Below are 20,042 nucleotides of genomic sequence, written 5' to 3' on the forward strand. Positions count from 1 at the left end.
CAGCTAAGAAGTGGCTGAGGCCAGATTTGAACCTAGGACCTCCCATCTCTAGGCCTGGCTCTCAATCCACTGAGCTACCCAGCTGCCCCCTTGACTTCACATTTATAATTAAAACCAAATTGCTTCCCTTCCCAAGGAAGGACAAGGAGTGAGAGAGAGTTTGGAACTCTAGATTTTTTTAATGATTATAAAATTTTTTGCATGTATTTGGGACATAAATTGTAATCAGATACCAGAAGGTAGAGAACTTCCTTCCAGTCAAGCATCTCTCATGAACTGCAAAGCTTGCCTTTTAGTATCTATATTTAACTTTCTCTAAGCAACTTTCCATCACCTCCTGCATCTTCTTGACTTCTGACTCCCTCAGCATTCAGCTTCTGCCCTTTACCTGTCTCCATCTGATCATCTCTTTGACTTCAATTGCCTCAAATCAAAGCCTGCTTGGATTTAAGTGATTCAACTCTCACTTTTAATGTAGAACTCACAAAAATCTACCTTCATGTCAGGAGTGACTCCAGTAATCCTTTTTATTTTCATCTCAGAATCTCTAAACAGTTAACAGATTAAGAATTTCTTAGTTCTAACCTGGAAACTCTGCAAATCATTATATGTAAATGGGCTGATGATGGTCCACAATGTTCTGAAGCTGTCCTGACCTCAGTCAATATTCTGTCTTCAAACAGGTTCCCTCAACACATTTATCTAAGGAGCAGTTTTCTCTACAATCCTCAGAACACTCTGTGTTTCTCCTCAAGCATATTTTTTCTGACTCAGATGATTTTTATAACATAAATGTCCACATAAAAATAGTAATATATATTCATAGAATCAGAGTAGTTTATGGTGTCAGTTCAGTATAAAGTCATTGGCACCAGAAATTACAAAGAAATTATCCTTTGAGGATCCTTAATTGATTGATAAATAATATATTATGTAAAGGAAGCAAAAATTGTGTAATATATTACTGTAAGAAATGAAAATTTAGAGATACTTCCGGTCAAGATGGCAGCTTAGAGAAAGCGAAAGTTCAGAGCTCCAGAAACCCTTCCTTACTGATCTCAAACTGAATGCTCCTAAGGCACCGAAATTCTAAATAAACAACAGAATAGACCCTGGGAACACTCCTCCTGGACCTGTATCAAAAGGTACGGCCCCCCAAAAGTCAGAATCCAAAATCACTCAGATCTAAGGGATAGGCAAAAGCAAGATCCCAGGACCCATCCCCCCCAACCCAGAGAGCTGAATCCGAGGCAGCAGCAGGAACCTCAGGGCAGGCAAAAGGGTTTTCTTTTTAGCAAATAGCAAAACGGCTATTCTGAAGGCCACACCCTGAAAACAACCTGACCCAGTCACGGGAGCACCCAGACAGTAGGGAAACAGAGAGAGACAAGAGGAGCCTGTAGCCCCCTGACCAGATCCTTCCATCTGAGTCTCACTGAAGGTCCCTACCTTAGGGCATACTCAGTCCAAGGTTAATCCTATCACCAGCCCTCAGAGCTCCAGGAAGCCATGGCCCCTCCCTCTCAGAGTGCAGGCTCCTCTGGCCAGCAAAGGCATTGAAATACATCTGAGAGTGTCAAGCCAGGCACAGGGCATAGAAGTAAGGCAACAGAGAAGCATCGGGAAGGAACTGAGGAGGGTAGTAATACAGAAACACTGAAACACCAGCAATTCCGGGCTTCCTGGGGAAGACAGACAATTTGCCTGGGGCTAAAGCCACTGAACACCAGACAGATAACAGAAGAGCCAGCCCCCCTCACTCAGATAGAGATGGCAAATGGCACAGAAACAAAAAAAGCCTCAAAACAACAAGAAAAACAAGAAGGGGGCAACTTTGGACACATTTTATGGAGCAAAAATACAAAATACAGAGGAGATAGAAGAGGAAACACAAGCAAATGTTCCGAAACCTTCCAAAGGAAATGGAAGCTCTCCACAAACTTTTGAAAAATTTGAATCGAAAATGATCAAAAAGATGGAAGTCTTCTGGCAAGAAAAGTGGGAATTAATGCAAAAGAATTTCACGCAACCACAAAACCGGTTTGACCAAACTGAAAAGGAAAACCAGGCTTTAAAGGTCAGAATTAGGCAACTGGAAGACAACGAGCAGGTAAAAGAGCAAGAATCAATAAAGCAAAGCCAAAAGATCAAGAAATTAGAAGAGAACATAAAATATCTCACTGACAAGGTGACAGACTTGGAAAATAGAGGAACAAGAGATAATTTAAGAATAATTGGACTACCAGAAAATCCAGAAATAAACAGCAAACTCGACATCGTAATACAAGATATAATCAAAGAAAATTGCCCAGAGATTCTAGAACAAGGGGGCAATACAGCCACTGAAAGAGCTCACAGAACACCCTCTACACTAAATCCCCGAAAGGCAACTCCCAGGAATGTAATTGCCAAATTCCAAAGCTTTCAAGCAAAAGAAAAAATCCTACAAGAAGCCAGAAAAAGACAATTTAGATATAAAGGAATGCCAATCAGGGTCACACAAGACCTTGCAAGTTCCACTCTGAATGATCGTAAGGCATGGAACATGATTTTCAGAAAGGCAAGAGAGCTGGGTCTTCAACCAAGAACTAGCTATCCAGCAAAACTGACTATATACTTCCAAGCAAAAGTATGGGCATTCAACAAAAAAGAAGATTTCCAAGTTTTTGCAAAGAAAAGACCAGAGCTCTGTGGAAAGTTCAATATTGAAAAACAAAGAGCATGGAATACCTGAAAATGTAAATATGATGAAAAGGGAAAAGGAGAAAATTGTTATCTTTTCATTTATTCAAACTCTCTTCTATAAGGACTACATTAATATCAATCTATATATATTAATATATGGAAAATGTAATGTGTAAATAGGGGGAAAAGAAAAATCAAATAGAATAATCTTTCTCACACAAAGACTCACACGGGAAGGGGAGGGGAAGAAAACTCCTATTAGAAGGAGAGGAAGAGAGTTTTTACTTAAACCTTACTCTAAGGGAAATCAACTCTGAGAGGAAAAAACATCCAGATCCATTGGGATCTTGAATTCTATCTTACCCAACAAGGGTAGGGAGAAGGGAAAGCCAAGAGAGGAAGGGGGGAGGAAAAACAAAAGGGGAGGGAAGGAGGGGGGGAGGGGAAGGGAACAAAAAGGGAGGGGCTAGAAATGGAAACATATCAAGGGAGGGGACAAGGGGGACTGATTAAAAGTAAATCACTGGATTAAAAGGTTAGAGCTAAAGAAGAAAGGTTAGAATTAGGGAAGGATATCAAAATGCCAGAGAATTCACAAGTCACAATCATAACTTTGAATGTGAATGGGATGAACTCACCCATAAAATGTAGACGAATCTCAGAATGGGTTAGAATCCAAAATCCTACCATATGTTGTCTTCAAGAAACACACATGAGGGGGGTAGACACCCACAAGGTCAGAATTAAAGGATGGAGTAAGACCTTCTGGGCCTCAACTGACAGAAAGAAGGCAAGAGTTGCAATCATGATATCTGACAAAGCCAAAGCAAAAATAGACCTGATTAAAAGGTATAGGGAAAGTAATTATATTTTGTTAAAAGGGACTTTAGATAATGAGGAAATATCACTAATCAACATGTATGCACCAAATAATATAGCACCCAAATTTCTAATGGAGAAATTAGGAGAATTGAAGGAACAAACAGACAGTAAAACAATATTAGTGGGAGATTTGAACCAACCATTATCAAATTTAGATAAATTAAATCAAAAAATAAATAAGAAAGAGGTAAAAGAAGTGAATGAAATCTTAGAAAAATTAGAGTTAATAGACATATGGAGAAAAATAAATACGGACAAAAAGGAATACAACTTCTTCTCAGCACCACATGGCACATTCACAAAGATTGACCATACACTAAGTCACAGAAACATGGCATACAAATGCAGAAAAGCAGAAATAATAAATGCAACCTTTTCATATCACAAGGCAATAAAAATAATGATCAGTAATGATATGTGGAAAACCAAATCAAAAATTAATTGGAAATTAAACAATATGATACTCCAAAGTCGTTTAGTTAGAGGAGAAATCACAGAAACAATTAATAATTTCATCAAGGAAAATGACAACGGCAAGACATCCTTTCAAACCTTTTGGGATGCAGCCAAAGCAGTAATCAGAGGTAAATTCATATCCCTGAGTGCACATATTAACAAACTAGGGAGAGCAGAAATCAATCAATTGGAAATGCAAATAAAAAAACTCGAAAGTGATCAAATTAAAAACCCCCAGCAGAAAACCAAACTAGAAATCCTAAAAATTAAGGGAGAAATTAATAAAATAGAAAGTGATAGAACTATTGATTTAATAAATAAGACTAGAAGCTGGTACTTTGAAAAAACAAACAAAATAGACAAAGTACTGGTCAATCTATTTTAAAAAAGGAAAGAAGAAAAGCAAATTAATAACATCAAAGATGAAAAGGGGGACATCACCTCCAATGAAGAGGAAATCAAGGCAATCATTAAAAATTAGTTTGCCCAACTATATGGCAATAAATACAGCAATCTAGGCGATATGGATGAATATATACAAAAATACAAACTGCCTAGACTAACAGAAGAAGAAATAGAATTCTTAAATAATCCCATATCAGAAAATGAAATCCAACAGGCCATCAAAGAACTCCCTAAGAAAAAATCTTCAGGGCCTGATGGATCCACCAGTGAATTCTATCAAACATTCAGAGAACAGTTAATCCCAATACTATACAAACGATTTGACATAATAAGCAAAGAGGGAATTCTACCAAACTCCTTTTATGACACAAGCATGGTACTGATTCCAAAACCAGGCAGATCAAAAACAGAGAAAGAAAATTATAGAGCAATCTCCCTAATGAATATAGATGCAAAAATCTTAAATAGGATACTAGCAAAAAGACTCCAGCAAGTGATCAGAAGGGTCATCCACCATGATCAAGTAGGATTCATACCAGGGATTCTGGGCGGATGACCCTTCTGATCACTTGCTGGAGTCTTTTTGCTAGTATCCTAATACCTAAAAACCATCCACATAATCGACCATATCAACAAGCAAACCAACAAAAATCACAAGATTATTTCAATAGATGCAGAAAAAGTCTTTGATAAAATACAACACCCATTCCTATTGAAAACACTAGAAAGCATAGGAATAGAAGGGTCGTTCCTAAAAATAATAAACAGTATATAGCTAAAACCATCAGCCAATATCATCTGCAATAGGGATAAACTAAATGCATTCCCAATAAGATCAGGAGTGAAATAAGGATGCCCATTATCACCTCTACTATTTGACATTGTACTAGAAACACTAGCAGTAGCAATTAGAGAAGAAAAAGAAATTGAAGGCATCAATATAGGCAAGGAGGAGACTAAGCTATCGCTCTTTGCAGATAACATGATGGTCTACTTAAAGAATCCTAGAGATTCAACCTAAAAGCTAATTGAAATAATCAACAACTTTAGCAAAGTTGCAAGATACAAAATAAACCCGCATAAGTCATCAGCATTTCTATACATCTCCGACACAGCTCAGCAGCAAGAATTAGAAAGAGAAATCCCATTCAAAATCACCTTAGACAAAATAAAATACCTTGGAATCTATCTCCTGAGACAAACACAAGAACTATATGAACACAACTACAAAACACTCTCCACACAATTAAAACTAGACTTGAGCAATTGGAAAAACATTAACTGTTCATAGGTAGGACAAGCCAATATAGTAAAAATGACCATCCTACCCAAACTTATCTATCTATTTAGTGCCATACCCATAGAACTTCCAAAAAATTTCTTTACTGATTTAGAAAAAAACATGACAAAGTTCATTTGGAATAACAAAGGTTCAAGGATATCCAGGGAAATAATGAAAAAAAATACAAAGGAAGGGGGTCTTGCAGTCCCAGATCTCAAACTATATTACAAAGCAGCAGTCATCAAAACAATTTGGTACTGGCTAAGAGACAGAAAGGAGGATCAGTGGAATAGACTTGTGGCAAGTGACCTCATCAAGACAATATATGATAAACCCAAAGATCCCAGCTTTTGGGTCAAAAATCCACTATTCTATAAAAACTGCTGGGAAAACTAGAAGACACTGTGGGAAAGATTAGGTTTAGATCAACACCTCACACCCTACACCAAGATAAATTCAAAATGGGTGACTGACATGAACATAAAGAAGGAAACGATAAGAAAATTAGGTAAACACAGAATAGTATACATGTCAGACCTTTGGGAAGGGAAAGACTTTAAAACCAAGCAAGACATAGAAAGAGTCACAAAATGTAAAATAAATAATTTCGACTACATCAAATTAAAAAGCTTTTGTACAAACAAAACCAATATAACTAAAATCAGAAGGAAAGCAACAAATTGGGAAGCAATCTTCATAAAAACCTCTGACAAAGAGTTAATTACTCAAATTTACATAGAGCTAAATCAATTGTACAAAAACTCAAGTCATTCTCCAATTGATAAATGGGCAAGGGACATGAACAGGCAGTTCTCAGCCAAAGAAATCCAGTAAGCACATGAAAAAGTGCTCTACATCTCTTATAATCAGAGAGATGCAAATCAAAACAACTCTGAGGTATCACCTCACACCTAGCAGATTGGCTAACATGACAGCTATTAAAAGTAATGAATGCTGGAGGGGATGCGGCAAAGTAGGGACACTAATTCATTGCTGGTGGAGTTGTGAACTAATCCAACCATTCTAGAGGGCAATTTGGAACTATGCCCAAAGGGCGATAAAAGAATGTCTGCCCTTTGATCCAGCCATAGCACTACTGGGCTTGTACCCCAAAGAGATAATAAGGAAAAAGACTTGTACAAGAATATTCATAGCTGCACTCTTTGTGGTAGCCAAAAATTGGAAAATGAGGGGATGCCCTTCAATTGGGGAATGGCTGAACAAATTGTGGTATATGTTGGTGATGGAATACTATTGTGCTAAAAGGAATAATAAAGTGGAGGAATTCCATGGAGACTGGAACAACCTTCAGGAAGTGATGCAGAGCGAAAGGAGTAGAACCAGGAAAGCATTGTACACAGAGACTGATACATTGTGGTACAATGGAAGGTAATGGACTCCTCCACTAGGGACAATGCAATGTCTCTGAACAATCTGCAGGGATCTAAAAAACACTATCCACAAGCAGAGGATAAACTGTGGGAGTAAAAACACTGATGAAAAGCAACTGCTTGACTACAGGAGCTGAGAGGAAATGACTGAGGAGAGACTCTAAATGAACACTCTAGTGCAAATACCAACAACATGGAAATGGGTTTGAACCAAGAACACATGTGAAACCCAATGGAATTGTGTGCCAGCTATGGGAGAAGTGGTGGGAGGAGGGCGGGGGGAGGAAAAGATAATGATCATGTTTCCAATGAATAATGTTTGTAAATAACCAAATAAAATAATGTTTAAAAAGTTAAAAAAAAATAAAAGAAATGAAAATTTAGTTAAGTACTGAATTCTGAAATGATCTCTCTCAATAACAAACATATGACGAATCGTCATACTGTATATATAGATATTAAAATATCCTTGGAAATTCAACAAATAAACTGACCTGGAAACAGACCATTATACAGGAAGTACTGTTGCCCACAATTACTAACAGAATAACATTGATCCATAAAAACTTAAGAAAAACATAATTCATAATAGATGTCATTATAGCAAATATCCATACTCTCAAAGCTACAATGAATGGAAATCAGTCTAAATATAGAGATTTCATAGAAGAAATCAAAACCATGTGGGAATAGACTGAGGAAAATTTCATCCTGTCTGCTATTGGAAGATAGCAACTTGTCCCAGAATAGTTTCTTTCTAAATTCCAATGAAAAAAGATAAAAATGAAATTAATAATGATTATAATCATTGTTAACATGTACATAAGGGAAAAGATAATAGGAGCCCTTTGCCCTCTAATCTCATGAAGCTGATCACAGGACTCATCTATCACTTGATCAGGAGGTCATCTGATCACTCACCCCCTTATAAATGTAACTTTTAAGGTTTGCAAAGCCCTTTATGTATATAATATCTTTGGCATTTCACAATAATCCTGTGAGGTAGCTACTAATGATATCACTGTTTTACACACTAGGGAAACTGAAGCTCAGAAAGATAAGTGGCTTGCCCAGTATAGCACAGGAAATAAATCTCAGAGACAACATTTGAACTCAGGATTTCCTGATTCCTTGTTCAGAACATTATCTACTATACAAAGCTGGCTATATATGTTAAATGAACATTAAGAAAGCTTGACAGAGAATATATGTAAATCAGGTAGTTTATAAGGTATTTTATAAGCCTAAGAAAATCTAAAAATACAAACAAAACAGTATGGTACTAAATATAATTAATTTTCTTCCTTATTACAAGAGACCAATTTAAAAGATCATTTTATTTGCAAGACTGTACCCAACTGTATCCAGGGTCAGTCAGATGTCCTATTCTCCTATGTGGATGAATAGTGTATTTATAAGTAGTTAAACCATCCTCATGGTGTTCTTCACAGATGATTGCATTACTGGGAAAGATGGATAAAGCTCTAAATTCCATTTGGACAGGATAGAGTCAGAGAAATCAGCTTCAACAAGCAAGTACTTTCATTTCCAACCTTTTTCTCTTACAGAGTTCCTATCTTGATTTAGAAATTATTTTGAAACAAAAACAAAAAAAATAATTTTTAGATCTTCTAAAGGGTGATTATTAGAATATTTTGTGGCATCCCATAAAATGGATTATGTGTACTCCAGTTACAAATGGATATGGGAATTCTTATTCCCAAAAGGAAAGCCTTGAAAACATATCAGAATATTCCCAAACATGGACTGAGTCCATGCTCACTTGTACTTGTATAAGTGTGTTTGTGTAGGGGTGTGTGTGTGTGCATTGCACCACTTATACAACACATCATTGGCTATCTTCCCAGTAGGTTTTTTAATTAATTAATTAATTTGATATATTAAAATTTCCAGGTTACTTCTTCTCCTTGCACTTCAGAAGGTATCATTTGACACAAAGATATATATAAAATATATTATTATATGTAAATATATATATATATATTTGTATAAAATATATTTTTATATTTTATGCAATATTTATATTGTATTAAATATATATATATATTTGTATAAAATTATAGCTTATTTCAATTTATCAGTACTTTCTTTGGAAGTGGACATACACAAGTTATTCTTCAAATCATATTTCTGTTGCTGTATGTAATTATTCTCTTGGTTTTGCAAATTTCACTCTTTAAATTTCATGGAAGTCTTTCTGTGTTTTTTTAATAGCTGCTTCATATGCTGCAATTTGCTTAGTGATTATAAACCCATTGGGTTTATAAACTAAAATTCTAAGAAGCTCTTCCTTCAGGGCACCCTTAGAACCAAGGTTGAGAGTATTTTTTTCTTACCACCAAATCATCAGGGTTCAGGGTAAGATAGGTTTAGCTCCTGGACCCACTACTCACTAGCTATGTAATATTGAACAAGTCCCTTTCTTACTCTGGGCCTTAATTTCATAATCTGTAAAATGAAGGGGATGGACTACAAGCTCTCTTAGATGTCATTCAGTTCTAACATTCCCTATGAGCCTATGCATGCAGCACAGGCTATCCCCTCTGATAATGATCCCTCTTAGAATTTGGAGAGTCAGGCCAGGCCAAGGTTCAAAAAACTGAGAGAATCCTCCCCACTACAGCACAGTAGGAAGAAATACAGGCAGGGCAGGTATAATCAGGTGCAAGAATTTGTCCTTTTTTCTAATCCTTCCTTATTCTTCCTATCTCAGCAGCCTCCTTTGGTTGGAGTAGAAACAGCAGTATTCATCACTGAGTTATGAGGAGGGCTATCAAAGAAACGTTGGAGCTCAGCTCTTGCTCATTTTGAGCACTGGGTCAGGTGAATTACCTCAAATATGTGTGAGTCCCTTCTGTTGCTATGGCAACTGTTCTTGGAACTGTAACAACGTCAATCATAGCAACGGTGAAATCATAACTCGAACCCATATTGCTGACAAAGACATCATGGAAAGTCGCCACTGTTAAATATCAGAGCTCTATCTCCTCTTTAGTTGAATAAAGGAACGTTTTGTGTTTTGCTTCCAATCAGATGTGGCTTTATGTTAAATGATGCTTAGATACTGTCTTGCTTCATTGGTTTTCTCTATGTCTACCCAGCAAGATTTTCCTCACCATATTTTGTTGGTGTGCTTATAACTCATTTCCTTTGCTTGCAATTAAAGAAAGCACAATTTTCGTCTTTGAATTTCTCTTTTCTGCACAGGTGTTTACCAATAAGTACCTTAAAGAAAAAATATTGATTTTTATATGTTTGTTATATTTTAAAATGGTTCTTTTTTATTACCTAGTAGCAGTTGTTTTAATTTCTTCCTGCCCACTTGGAGACAACAACCTCAAAATAGCTAGAGATGAAGTTCTAATCGTAGGACCGTGAAAAAAAAAATAGAATCCAGTTGCTGTTGCCTGCCCTGAGAAACAGAGAAGTAGGAAATGACTTAGCTGAAAGAATTCTGCAACAAAAAAAAAAAGAGAATGTGAAGGCAACTCTCACTTCCTTCTTTCCCATTAATTCAAAAGATATATGCTGGCCTCCAAAATGACCTTCCATTCAAATGGAATTGTACCTTCACAATATCTAGAGCCTGCATGGTAATTTGCACCAACAGACTACTGCAAGAAAGGTTTGTTAGTAGAGTCTATGATGAGTTTCATTTTTGCTTTTCTTTTTGAAAGAGGAGAGGTGCAGAGTTTATTTCATTTTTTAATGTAAATTGCAAGAAGAGCTTTCTTCCTGGATAATATTTTTATCTCCACTCTATACTCTAAGGAACTTTTAAGCAAAAGCACTTTTGTGAGTTTATTAGAATCTTCGGTTTGGATACTGAATTGTTACAAAACCAATACTTTTTTTACATTTTTCTTCTTAATAACATTCTTTGACCCAGAGAGAACTGGAAAATAAGCTATTTGATGTCTAAAATTGCAGAGATAAACTGACATTGTGTTCTGAAGGTGTCTTTTCATGAGAAAAATGGAATTTTTTAAAAATGTAATCAAGTTATACACAGCCTCTCACCCCCAGGTCATCAGTTCAAATTTGTCTGAGGTTGGAAGTTACAAAAAGTTTTTTTTTTTTTCAATCCAGGGGCTTTTCATTGTCCTCTGGGAAACAAGCTGGTTGTCTCCAGTAAGATACTGCTTTGTTCTGCTGAAAATATATACCAATAAGTGGCATTGATGATGGTCACTGAAAGAAGGGCAAAGCTCTGGCCTGGAGACCATTCTAGAACAAAAAAAGATTCTTCAAAATGAATGTCGAATATGCATAATACAAATCACTTGGATATCCGATCCAATTGATGTGGCTACCTCCTTCAAAAATGAAGGTAATAAGCCATCCATGCCTGCCTATCCTGGGTGACTTGGAAGAACATAAGAACCATGAATAATGGCAGTCTATGGTTGATGCCCATGGAGATGTTAGTGGTAATCACAATAATGGTGATGAGGTGGCTATGAGAAAAACAATGATGATGATGTATGATGATGGTAATTGAGAAAGAGGAGTGAGGAGTAAGAGAAAAGAAAAAACATGAAATGATTTGTTGGCAAAGAGTGAGGTAGGTTGCCCCTTTCCTTTTGTACCGATATAATATTTTGCTGAGCAAAAAAAGCTTCTGTTTTTAGGAATCTTTTTAGGTCACCTTTTTATGATCATCTAATTCACTAGAACAGAACAATGACACTGTGTCAGAAAGACTTATCTTTGTGAGTTCAGATCTGACATAAGTCACTCACTTACTAATCATGCAATCATGAGCATGTTACTTAACCCTGTTTGCCTCCATTTCTTCATCTGTAAAATGAGCTGATGAAGGCAATGGCAAATCGTTTCAGTGTCTTTGTCAAGAAAACCCCAAAGGAGATCTCAAAGAGTCACATATGGCTAAAAACAACTGATCAATAATTCACTAGAAACTCTACTTTTGCAAGTAAATAAAAGAAAAAATACTATAAACATAAAAATAAATTACACTCCAAAAAATGGAAGTCACTGCAACTGATCTCTCCATTTCTTGGTGTCTCCTCTATGGAAAATACTTCTTATCTTCATATTGGAACAGTACAAAGATCCTTGCTTTGACTCACTAAACGATAAGACTTATTCCAAGAAACATTACATTACTATAGTGAAGTTGCCTCTCTTTTCCTGGTTACCAAATGACACTTCTACAAATAATACTTTCTAAAAAAAAAAAGTTCAGAAAACAGTAGCCCAGAAAAGGGCTTTGGAGTTTGGTTTAGTTTGTCATGATTGTTATTTTGCTTCTTTTCTCTGATTTATCTTTGCCCTATATTTAGTTTGAGTGGATCATTCTGGGAATAAAATCCTCCTTCATTACATCTTCCAGTTGTATAGGAAATGCTTGCAAAAAATCAGGTGATTGACCATTAGCCTGGAAACAGGGCATAAAATAACTAATAAAATTAGAAATGCCATATAGAAAAACTCTGACAGAGGCACCAAACAACATTTGTGGGACAGCATGAGCAATGGTTTTCCTTTTATTTTAATCTGAAAAAAAAACAAAATGTTCATCAAATAGTTTAAAAATCATTGTGATACTATAATCTATACATAACTAAACCCCTTTTGAAATTAGTTCTATTTTCACACTATATTACTTCTTAAAGTATGTACATGCATGTATATATAATATAACTATATATAAATAATAATATGTATTTATGTGTAAGTATCTATACATATGTACATATATATGTTTGATGTATTTGATTTAATCAAAATATTAGGATCATAGCCTTCATTGAATTTAGCATCAAGAAAAAAAAAAGAATAAGAGATCTATAAGACTATAGCTCCACAGTATATGTATTAGAGAATAAAAAGTAAGTCTTGGTATTCTGTCAAAAGCCAGAAGTTAAGAAAGATCATACTCAAAAGAGTACCTAAGATGGAGCAACTCAAGAATTCCTTAGGGTGCTAAAATTTAGAAGGTTTGGACAGGACTTTCAGTTCTTCAGAAGCATAGAAACAACTAAGCTTACTACCTAGTAAACAAGAAAAATTAAATAAAATAGAAATCAGCTACATCATGCTAATTCTTTCTCAGCTATTATTCTAGAAATCAACTTTTTCCTAGTCCTGGTCCACCATGTCTCACTCCCTTGCAGGGGTTTCATAGTAGTATCTCAGGGTTTCCACCATCCTTGTCACATTTGAATTGAGGATTTATTTTATGCTGCTTGTCTTGGGCACAAAAAAAAATGTCATGCTCTTTAACTGAATAAAACGGGTCCTGGTACCAGTGATAAGGGTATTCCCTCTTTCAGTACAAATCACAAACATCCCTGCCTTCACCTTTTGTGCAACTTTTGTCCATGGTATCCTATATATATGGAAAGGACAGACTGGGGACCTACCGCTCATTCCTTTTAACATTTCACAGGTTCAACATTTGGTCTATTAACTCTCCTTTGTATATGACTATGTCATCTCTTTTCCCAATGATATATCTCTTGAAAATTTTATAATTCTATAGTGGATGGTTACAACCATATTAACTTTTTTAGGTCTTTATTGTGTATATCTGGATCAATAGATAGACAGACAGATAGGATAGATAGATAGATAGATAGATAGATAGATAGATAGATAGATAGATAGATAGATAGATAGATAGATGGATGGATGGATGGATGGATAGATAGATAGATAGATAGATAGATAGATAGATAGATAGATAGATAGATAGATAGATAGATAGATGGATGGATGGATGGATAGATAGATAGATAGGTAGATAGATAGATAGATAGATAGATAGATAGATGGATGGATGGATGGATAGATAGATACATACATACATACATACATACATACATACATACATACATACATAAATAGACAGATGGATATTTAAAGTTGATTAATATTAAAAAGTATCTACTTCCTGTTTCTATGGGGAAATGTTGAAGAAGGAATGAGAAAGGAGAAAGAATGTGAATCAAACAAAAAGAAGGAAATTACATACAATTTGGATGGATTTAAACTTATGAAGTAGGTCAAAGATTGAAAATATAAGAAGGAAAAAGTTGATGAAATCTGAGATATAGTAAGGAAAATAATTTCTGATGCCAACATAGTACTTAAGATCCCACTTTCTGGTTGAAGGAGACACAAAGTCATAGATAATTAAGGGAGTTATAAAAGGACCAAGTAGGGTTAGGTTGAAAAATCTGAAAGGAAAATAGAGCTTCAAAAAGAAAAATAGAAAGGTAGTTATCAAGGAGAAAAAGTAAAAAAAAAGTAATGAAATAATTAGAGCGCAAAAATATTGATAGGGTAGAGAGACTGGTGAGTGGGAAATTTTTGTAGACCACACAGAAGGTTAGCACAAAACTGGAGAGTAGAATATAACTAGAAATTTTATATTAAAGGAAGGATTGGGGTTTCCAAGTAATTCAAAGGTGATAATTATTCAATTATCTGTAAATGTTTTAGACAAGTATTTAGGGTTGAGGTATAATACCCACAGGTAGTTTAAAGGAGAAAAATGTCTGAAGATTTCAATGAGTATGGAAAACAGGAGAAATTGAGCAGTGATGACTTGCCTCAAGTGTGCAATACCTGTATTTCTTCTTCAGAAATACAACTGCTATCTATTATCTAGATTCCAAGAGTAGGCTAATGGATCCACTTCCAGAAAAGAAAGTAAAGGGACTCAAAGAATATCTTTTCACAGGCCAGTTGATGAGGATAATGGAGTGTTCCTATGAAAAAATAGAAATGAGGTTTCAATGGACAACCAAAAAAACGATATGAAATAGAAGTGGAGGGGAGCCCTGACCTTTGTAGAGGGTAGAAGACTATAATAGAGAGACAGACAAACAGACAAAGACAGACAGACAGTGACACAGAGATTCAGAGACAAAGACAGAGAGACAGAGATGAAGAGAAACAGAAAGACACACACACATACAGAGAGAGAGAGAGAGAGAGAGCATTAAGTACTTACAATACATCTGACACTGTTCTGAGGGCTAGAAATACAAATACAAATAAACAAGATGATCCTACCTTCAAGTAATTTACATTCTATCAATAGAACAAGTGAAAGAGCTGGAAGGGGGTGAAGGGGATAAGAGCATTTCTGGAGCCTTTCTAGATCTCATTGTTGAGGCATCTGAAAAAGGACAAGGCTATTGATAATAAAATCTGCAGAGTAAGTTGATTTTGGAGGAAAAGGGGGCAGCTGTTAAGAATAGATTTGTGGTTTTTTCAGAGAAGGAAAAAAGAAGCTGTTTGTCCTCAAAAGAATGATATAATGATAATATATTTAGTTCTTTAATGGTTGCAAAATACTACATATATATGTAATTTCGGTTGTTCCCCACCACAAACTTATAGGTACAGGTGCTATTATTATCTCCACTTTACTTTTGAGGACACTGAGCCTAAAACAGATTTAGTAACATAGAATCAAGCATCTAGTAAGTTCCTGAACCGGGATTTGAACCTAGGTCTCTATCTCCTGTATGCTGTACACTATGCTAATTCCTCTCTCAAATAGTAAAGCCATAGAAAATTACTGAGAGATTATCCAATAATGATCAAAGGTATAAAAGAGATAATAGTTGGTGATTCCCTACTCAAAAACACTAGGGCAGCTATTTATTGGTGTATTCACAGCAGAAAAGTCTGTTGACTTCCCAAGGCATGTTTTTAAGTAACAATGGTTGATCTCCAAAAACTTATCGAAATGCCCATCTATTTCTGGTAGTTCACATGATCATGAATAAGAGCATCAAAAGGAACTTAAAAATACTCCCCAAAATTATAAGGTTCAGCCCAAGATACTGAAGATTATAGATTGCTAGGTTTTCATCTTTTTTCACTGCTCTTCTTTGAAAGCAAGGGATAAGGAAGAGAAATATTAATTTGGAAAGTGACATTAGTATCTGAGAATATGTTTGGAATTCTGGATCACTGAATGAATTAATCAAAGAATGAATATGAATGAAGGAATGATGACACATTTAGTAAATGTTTTACCATGTAGGTGCTTGGCACTGTGCTAAGATTTTTGGATAAAAATGTATCCAAAGCCTGCCATGTAAGAGCTTACATTTTAAAGAATCAAAACAGTACATAAAAGAGAGCTTGAAAATAGAAGCTAGGAAGAGGAAAGGATCACACAAATGACTAGAAACACATGTGGAGGTCTGGTTTTAGGCAAGATAATGTGGATCTCACCAATCAGAATCCAAGACTCCAGGGGCTTAGTCCAGCATGAAATGGGAGGGACATGAGGAAGATGACCAGGGTCCAAGCAGCGTGTTTAGAAATAGCAGAAAAGCCATGTGAAAGCCAAATTGTGAGAAAGAGAACATGATCACCTATCATAGATCAGGCTCTGGCAGTAGATGTGAGAGGGATGAGGATGATAAGTAAGGTGGTCAGAGTTCAAATGATATGGTCTGGAGCAGGCTAAAAATACTGGAATCACTGATTAAAAGCTACAGCTATAGTACACCTAAGAAAGGTTGGACTTTTTGCAAGCATGAGGGAGAGAAACTGCCTATGAAAGCTCCCAAGTTAAGATATCATAGAGGCTAGCTTTAACAAACAAGAAAAAATGGTGAGATACTCAGAAAATCTTAGGAGACAAACTACAAGAAAGGAGTCATGGCCAGGGATGTCTATACACAAGTGCCCAAAGTTTAGGTATCCAACAAGAAATAAAGACAATAGGTAAATTGACCCCACAGGTATCATCAAAACTTGGTGAGATGAAATCCATACTTTTCATAGGTCTGGATAGATATAGCATGCTTAAAAGAAAAAACATGAAATCTAACAGTGATAGATATAGATATAGATATAGGTATAGATATATAAAGAAGGTCTATTCACTTAATGAAATTCGGGAACCAAAATGGGCAAACATAACAGAAAGTATTTGGTGAAGATCAATGGACGGAGAAACCAAAAATGATTTTGGTTGTCATTTTAAAATACTACAGACCACCTGGACAAAAAGAAGAAATAGATGAGGAGTTTGGGAAACAGATCATAAGCCTGACACACAGACCTGCTCTCGTAGTGTTGGGAGACTTCAATTATTTAGAACTCTGCTGGAGCTTTCTCTCTGCCAAAAGCAGAGCAGCTAATAACTTTTTAACATGTCAGTGATAACTTCATCTTTGAAAAGGTGGAGAAATCAACAAGGGGAAATGCTATTATGAATCTGATTCACACTAGCAGGGAAAAATTGGCTGCTGGGATGGAGGTGATGGGAACTCTAGGGGAAAGTGACTGTTCCCTCCTAGCATTTGAGAGAGAGGAAAGGAAATCTGACCATAGTCTGATATATGCCTGATATCAATGAAAATCAGATTTGAAAGAGTTCAGAGGAAAGATGGATAGGATCACATCGCTTAAAGTGTTCCAGAGAAAGTCATCCCAAAAGGAATGAGAGATATTCAAGAATAAAATTATAAAGACAAAAAGGGAACCCATTACAGTGAGAGGGAGAAATGGAGTTGGTCTGAAATAACTATTCTAGATGCACAGTGACCTCACCTACCAACTTAGATTTAAATAGAAATGTACAGAAGATGGAAACAAAGCCAGAAAATAAAACATGAATTTAAGAATAAGTTCCGGTCCAATAAAAATACTGCCACTTATGCTAAAATCTCAGAATGAACTAAACCTGGCAAAGGAGGTCAAAGAGAACAAAGGGTTTTTAACTGTATTGGTATAAAAAGGAGGATCAAAGAAAGAATAGTTCCATTGCTTAGGTTTTATAGGCTGATGATAACTGACAAGAGAGAAAGGATAGAACTGTTCAATTTTTATGTTGCTTCTTATTTTTTTCAGTCAAAGAGAATGGCCTTTCTCTAGAAATACAAGTGGGGGGAGGAAGCTATCAGGAAGTTAATATTTTTAAAAAGGAAGGAAACAAGAAGAGAATACCTGGCTACCTTTGAGAAAGCCAAGTCCCCTGGTCACATTTTCAGGTGCTATAAGAACAGTAGATGTGATTACTAAGTCATTGCTAGTGATATCTGAAAGATCATGGAAGATAGAATACATTACAAGATTAGAGAATGCCCAGTGTCCATATTTTCAAAAATAAGTACAAACTGTAGACCAGTAGGCTTGGCTTCTATTCCTGCAATAAAATAAATACGGCAAGGCTGAATAAGCCTATAAGGCCATCTCAGGGAGCATGCATCCTGGGATCACCAAGAAACTTCCAAGAACTCCAAGGACAAGAAGACTCTTTGTTTGGATTTTTGGGAATGATGAACTCCCTGGATGCTCCTGGGCATGTGTTGACCCAGTTCTGAATGGACTTTTGGAGGCTTTAGAATGACAAGACAGACATTGAACAGGCCCTTGGTCATTCCACACCTTGCTTCCCTTATCATTGTGCATAGATTTTTGCCCTTTTTTCTTGCTGATGGTCCTCTTTGGCACCAACTTCCCAAATATCAAGGCATTTTCCCATTAAAGGACAGGGATATTCAAGGTCTCTTTCTATCCTAGAGTAATATTGATTTCTCCTACATGTCATCTAGGGCATGGGAGATTAACCAGGTGAACCTGCATAAGAAGCTTAGAATGTCTGTGTTTTTCTTTGTACTTTCTTTTCCTCTAGTAGGTCTATGGTGTCAACAGTGCTAACACCAAGAGCAATGGTTACCCAAGTGGCCCCGGCTTTCTGCAGCAGTAAATAGAGACTGGCAAGGAAAAGAGTCAGCATCAGAGAGAATGAAGGGACAATAGAATGCATATTCTACCTGGAGTCTAATTGTACTGCCCTTAGAGGAAGTGAAAGGCAAACTAACTGACTGGCAATATTGTAAAAATTGTTGATGTCCCAATGAAGGCTTGAGTACTTGTCTCTCCGTGGGTCATATCTGTATGGATAAGTTAATCATTCTGTAATACAAACTTTAATTCTTTTATAGTTCACAATCCACATTTTATGGGAGAATACATCTAGTCCAAATATGATCATCTTTATACATTGAGCACCCTTTCTCTTTTTGCTTCCCCTTATCCCTCCTTTGTGCAAAACCTAGAGTAGATCCAAAGGTAACATAATCGTAATGATGAACTTTGCTCATAAAGTCAAGGTACAAGTGATGAGCCCAAAGAATGTAAGAACCAGGGAGTCAACTCACCCACTGAGAAACTGGCTCACAACTGTATAAGGTCAAATTAGATCATTAAAGTTGTGGTTGGTGAGTACTAAAACTGGAAGTGGGGATTAGAAAGAATCAGCATAACTGATTTAAAGAAGAGTTGTTAATGATTCAGAGTCTGCAGCAGAGAAATCTAGAAACCCTTGCTTGGTCCTGTGTTGTTTAATGTTTTTATTAATAATTTAGATAAAGACATGGATGGCATGCTCATCAGATGTGAAGATAACATAAAGCTAAGAAGGTCATCTAATTCATTGGGTGACAGAATGATGTAAGAGAATTTTGGCAGGCTAGAGTATTGGACTAAACATGGTAAGATAAAATATAATGGAGATAAAAGTAGTCTTACACTTGGGTACAAAAAAAACCTCTTTGCTGGGACAAGATGAGGGAGGCATGATTAGACAGCAATTCTTCAGAAAGATCTGGGGGAGTTTAATAGGCTAAAAGCTCAATATACATCAACATGTGATGTGGTAGCCAAAAAAAAAAAAAACTAATGCAATCCTGGGCTGCATAGAAAAGCACGTCTTCCAAGAATAGGGAGGTGAGAGATCTTCTGTCTTTTGCCCTCCTCAGACTTCATTTGGAACCTAGTTCAAGAGGGACATTGATAAACCTGACAGAGGAGGGGAATCAGGTCAGTGCTGGGGTTTGAGTCCATACCCAACGAAGAGCAACTGAAAGAACTGAGAGTGTTTATCCTGGAGAAGGGAGCGTGGGGCATGTGGTACT

This window comes from Monodelphis domestica, chromosome 7, assembly GCF_027887165.1.
Source record: "Monodelphis domestica isolate mMonDom1 chromosome 7, mMonDom1.pri, whole genome shotgun sequence".
Lineage (NCBI taxonomy): Eukaryota > Metazoa > Chordata > Mammalia > Didelphimorphia > Didelphidae > Monodelphis > Monodelphis domestica.